The 5,780-nt window shown below is 47.8% G+C and overlaps 1 non-coding gene across 1 annotated transcript; it reads left to right on the top strand.

Annotated features, from left to right (window-relative positions):
• Nucleotides 1-242: 242 nt before the first annotated feature.
• Nucleotides 243-387, top strand: LOC115065681. Its single transcript, XR_003845448.1, has one exon. It is a non-coding gene; the product is annotated as a small nucleolar RNA SNORA48 (small nucleolar RNA).
• Nucleotides 388-5,780: the final 5,393 nt, after the last annotated feature.

The following is a 5,780-nucleotide window of genomic DNA, read 5'->3' as shown; positions in this document are numbered from 1 at the left end:
AAACTCAAACCATATTTGCTAAAACCCCGAGAAGCATCAGAGACTAAATGGAAAAATACTCAAGAGTTTTAAAGTTTTCCTGTAAAGACACAGGAGAACATCTGTGAGTCTGGGTTAAAACATAAGGATTTCTCAGACCCAGCATGGAACCTAAGCACAAGAGAGAAACCTGGTACACTGATTTGATGAATCAAATATTTTCTCTTTTGAACCATAACCAACTGAAGTGTAAAGGAGCCTTACACTCTTAGGCAATAGGCAAAGAGGCGCCTTGTTGGGGCGTTGCTCTTATATCAGTCAGGGGCAGGGCAGATGACAGTCCCTTGTTCATCCTCGCTTGATGCCTGGCTTGGTGGCCAAAAGCTGGCTTAAGCCTAGGACCCATAAAGATCCAATGAAATAGAATCAGATCCAGGCAGCACAGCACAGGAAGAGGAAGACCAAGACCTGCAGACCACCATGCTACCCACAGACCTGCCCTCCAGTCCATGGCACTCCAGACACCTTCTTGTCCATGGATGGAGAATGTCACCCAGGGGCCTGCCAGCCATATGGCTAGCCTGCCGCAGGAGCCACCACAATGTGTGAGTATGTGGTCGACAGATGAGGAGAGAAAGAGAGTTGCAACAAATTAAGCATTATAAAGAGAGACGGAACTGAAGGCTCAAGGGTGGAAAACAGTAGCCTGTTATGAGTGGCGAGTCTCTCTACCTGGGGCCATGGTGAGGTCCCAGCCAGAGCTGTCACTGAGGGTCATGTCTGAGTCCATGGCTATGCAACAATGCCAGAAGTCCATGTCAGTTTCTTGTCTCATTTTACCACTAGAGAACAAGTGGATGTCCCTAGTCAGGGCAGCCACTGAAGACTGTGTGGATGTCAGGAACTATGCATAACTGACCCCATCCCTCATTAGACGCCAAGCTCTGGAGAGCTGGCCCCCATCTCTCAAGTGGCAGGCAGCACTGGGGAGACTGCCTACACCTTGCCCAGGTAGTACAGTGGAGCTTGCCCTGATGGCAGAGATGAGCCAGCTGGAGGGTGTGAGTATGGGAGAGCTGACCCTGCCACTCACCTACTGTGGGGTGTTTTAGGGGCAGAAATGGGACCCTACCTCCACCTCCAGCACCAGGAAAAGCTCCCCATGGGGTCGTGAGTTCTGGAGAGCCAACCCAGCTCTACGTCAGCTACGCATTCAGGAGAACAAGCCCTGTATCTCACCTGAACAGCACAGGAGAGAGGATCTTGGAGGCAGGGGAGTAGATGAGCCACCCCCAGGGCAAGAGCACGGGAGAACTAGCTTTGCCACTTGTCCGCCATGAGTTAGCACGGGTATAGGGATGATCCCTCCCTCCCCCATCCCCCTTGCAACCTATGGCAGTTGGAAGTCAGGGGAGCTGACTCGGGGGTCAGGAGAACAGGTGAGCTGACCCTGACCATGTCCATAGCCTGCTGAAGCAGGGGAGCGCAGGCCCTGCATCACACCTGGGCAGCACAGCAGGGCTGGTCCTGGGCAAGGGGGTGCAGGTGAGCTAGCTCTGAGGGTGAAATCACAGGAGAGCTGTCCCTGCCTCTTGCCACTCACCTGCCCTTGCCACTCACCACCTGCTGCAGACAGGAAAACTGGCTCTGAGGACATAAGAGGGGGTGATCTAGCTCTGCCCTTTGCTGACTGTAGCACTTGGGAGAGCGGGCCCTGCACCTTGTCTGGGTAACATGGTAGAGCTGGCCCTGGTGGAGGGGGTGCAGCTAAGCCAGCCCTGGGGGTGTGAGAGCAGGAGAGTTGTCCCAGCCCCTCATAGGCTGCAGCACTTGGAAGAGTGGGCCTGCATCTTACCTGTCAGCACAGTGGCTCTGGCTCTAGCTCCGTGTACTGGCTAGTTTTGTGCCAACTTGACACAGATGGAGTTATCACAGAGAAAGGAGCTTTAGTTGGGGAAATGCCTCCATGAGACCCAGCTGTAAGGAATTTTCTCAATTAGTGATCAAGGGGGGAGTTCCCCTTGTGGGTGGGACCATCTCTGGNCTGGTAGTCTTGGGTTCTATAAGAGAGCAGGCTGAGCATGCCAGGGGAAGCAAGCCAGTAAAGAACATCCCTCCATGGCCTCCTGCTCCCTGACCTGCTTGAGTTCCAGTCCTGACTTCTTTCAGTGATGAACAGCAATGTGGAAATGTAAGCCGAATAAACCCTTTCCTCCCCAACTGCTTCTTGGTCATGATGTTTGTGCAGGAAGACAAACCCTGACTAAGACACTCCGGCTCCAGCTCTGTCAAGTTGGGTAAGGGTGAGCTGGCTCAGAGGACATGAGAGCAGGAATGCTGACCCTGCCTGCTGCCGACAGCCACATTGGGTGCCCTAGCCAGAGCAGTGCTGGAGAGCTTGTCCTGGAGGTGTGGATAAGGAAAGGTTGGTGGGCTGACCAGCTCAGCTACCACCCTGGCCCAGATCCAGGGCTCTGAATGAGCCATCACAAACTCTATACTATCTGTGAATGATTGGGATGTGTAAAGGGGCCAGCCCTGGTGTTTCAAAACTGCAGGATCTCCATGACACAGGGCAACAACAGTATAACCAGAAGTCCTGATGAGGATCCAACATTGATGGTGTTACAGAAGCCAGAGACCTCGAGCCAGACCAATGACTCATTGCAAAGAACATTTGCAAGAGAGATGTGTGGTCAGAGGGATAGACTGTGGGACACACTGTGACACACTACAGCGTCCACAATGAGATGCTTTCTATGCTTTGTGTTTTGTTCTTGTCCTTGTTGTTTGCTGAATGTGTTTTATTTTGGGGAAGGAGGTTGCAAGGGCAACGGGTAGATAGATGAGGAAGGGGAGATGTGCAGGACTGGGTGCATCATGTGAAACTCACAAAGAATCAACAAAGTGCTTTCTAAAAGTGTGAAGAACCCTGCCATTTGCAGGGAGAAAATGTTCACAAGACATTTCTAAATAAGGGTTAGAATATCCATGGACACTTAGAATTTAGCAAGAAAAATAAAAGCAACTAGGAAAATACAAAAAATATTTTTAAAAATGAACAACTACTTCATATCCTCAAGGAGAGGGAAAAAAGCCTACATTAAATGCCCTTGAAATGAGCTGGGGAGATAGTTCAGTGGTGCAGTGAGGATCTCAGTTTGATTCCCCAGAACCTATGTAAAGCCAAGTTTAGTAGCATGTGTCTATAATCCCAGTGATCCATCAGCAAGATGCCAGGTGGATGTAAGCAAAGGAGACCCATCTCAAAGAAAGGTGCAGGGGAGGACCCAGAACCTGAGGTGTCCTCTGACTTCCGCACACACAGTGTGCCATGTGTGCCCACACTCACACACTTGAACACACACATATCTATACCATATATATAATAACTATAACAATGTCCAACATCAGTCATTACTAGGTTGTAATTATGGTTGTATATGCTTGGCCTGGGGAGTGCCATTATTAGGAGGTGTGACCTTGTTGGAGTTGGTGTGTCACTGTGGGCATCAGCTTAAGGACCCTTGTCCTAGCTGCCTGAAACTGAGTCTTCTACTGACAGCCTTGAGATGAAGATGTAGAACCCTCAGCTCCTCCTGAACCTTGCCTGCCTGGATGCTGCCATGCTCCAACCTTGATGATAATGGACTGAACCTCTGAACCTGTAAGCCAGCCCCAATTAAACGTTGTCCTTATAAGAGTTGCCTTGGTCATGGTGTCTCTTCACAGCAGTAAACCCTAACTAAGACACTGGGAATATATAAATTACCAACACAGCAAGATAGCACAACATAGCCACTAAAACATACAAACTAAAAAGGCTGACAATATTTTCATTGGTAAATGTGGAGAAAGTATAAAGTTTTCATATATATATATTAGTTTTTCGAGACAGGGTTTCTCTGTATAGCCCTGGCGGTCCTGGAACTCACTATGTAGANNAGGCTGGCCTCGAACTCAGANATCTGCCTGACTCTGCCTCCCGAGTGCTGGGATTAAAGGTGTGCACCACTATACCCGGCTGGGTGATATATTTTTAAATAACTTTATAAAACATATTGACAAGTTTGACTCAAATAATTGTTATCCTATATTCTACCAATCCTTACTCCATATGCTTAGCTAATATTCCAATGTTATATGTCCACACTAACACATAGTGTTCACAGCTGCTTTATTGACAGTCAGGGTTGTCCTTCAGCAATCTTGAAACAGTCCATTAATAAACTGATGAATGAATAAGTAGTATTGTATCCACACAATGAAATACTAGTCAGCAATGAAAAGGAGTGAGCCCCTGGAACATACAACATGTGTGAACTGCAAGACCAGCAGGCTTCATGGGAAAATGTCACAAAATGCCACAATATGAAATATTATCTATACAAACTTTCAGAAGTAGTAAAAATATAAACAAAAATAAAATCAGGGTTTTCCAGAGGTTGAGAGGAGAAGAAAGCCATTAAACACAAATCCCACAGGGAATTGTGGGGGAGATAGAAATAGGAATATCATGAGAATGATGGTTATAGGATTATACACATTAGACAAACTATACATTTGAATGGGTAGATTTTATTGAATGTAAACCAGAGTGCAGTAAATTTGATCATTACACATTGGTAGTTTGGATATGCTTGACCTATATGAAGTGGCACTATTAGGAGGTGTGGTCTAGTTGGAGGAAGTGTGTCACTTTGCGTGTGGGATCTAAGACCCTCATCCTAGCTGCCTGGAAGACAGTCTTCCATTAGAAGCCTTCAGAATAAGAGATGGGACTCTCAGCTCCTTCAGCTCCATGTCCGCCTGGAAGCCAGTATTCTGCTAGCAGCCTTCAGATGAAGATGTAGAACTCTCAGATCCTCCTGCACTATGCCTGCCCGGATGCTGCCATGCTCCCACCTTGACGCTAATGAACTGAACCTCTGAACATGTAAGCCAGTCTCAATTAAATGCTGTCCTTATAAGAGTTGCCTTGGTCATGGTGTCTGTTCATGAGCAGTAAAACCCTAACTAAGACAATGGCATTGTACCCCATGGGGAGAGAATAGGCTTGTCAAAAATAGTAAATAGAACAACAGCCATTCATTGGAATAATTACATTAGACCTCTGCTTCATTAAACACATATACAAAAAAATTAAGATTTTAAAAAAACTTTTCATTGGTTCTTTGTGAACTTCACATTATGCACCCCAATTCTGCTCATCTCCCACTCCCCTCTACCCTTGCAACCTCTCCACCAACAGAAAAAAAACAGTCTTGTTGTGGAAGCTGTAGTGTGTCACAGTGTGTCACACAGGATTCCCTTTTGCCCACACTTCTTTGCTTAGAAATGTTCACTGCAATGACTCCTTGGTCTGGCTCTAGGCCTCTGACTTTTCCTACTCTATCAATTCTGGGACCTTACTGGGACTCCTCTCAGATATCCTGTTCTTGCCCCATGTCATGGAGGTCCTGTAGTTTTGGATCTGTAGAGCCTGCCCCTTCATGCACATGGGCATTTCACTGAGAGGGTAGATGTTGAAGTGGGCTAACTCAGAGCTCTGGAACTAGGCCTGAGAGGCATCCAAGATGGTCAGCCCTCTGGCTCTCATGATCTCAGAGCCTCAGGGCTGGCTCAGTTGCAAGTCCTGCAACCTGGGCCAGCACTATCCTGCTGCCCAGGTGAGGTGCAGGGCCTGCTCTCCAGAGTGCTGCAGCCAATGAAGGGCATGGCCAGTTCTTTCAACTCTCATAATCCTGGGCCAGCTTTCCCATCTGCCACAGATGGGAGGGAGGAGGGAGGGGGAGGAAGGA

The sequence above is a fragment of the Mus pahari genome, chromosome 16 (assembly GCF_900095145.1).
Source record: "Mus pahari chromosome 16, PAHARI_EIJ_v1.1, whole genome shotgun sequence".
Taxonomy (NCBI): Eukaryota; Metazoa; Chordata; class Mammalia; order Rodentia; family Muridae; genus Mus; species Mus pahari.
Note: the sequence above shows the minus strand (reverse complement) of the source record. Positions and strands in the feature narration are given on the sequence as shown.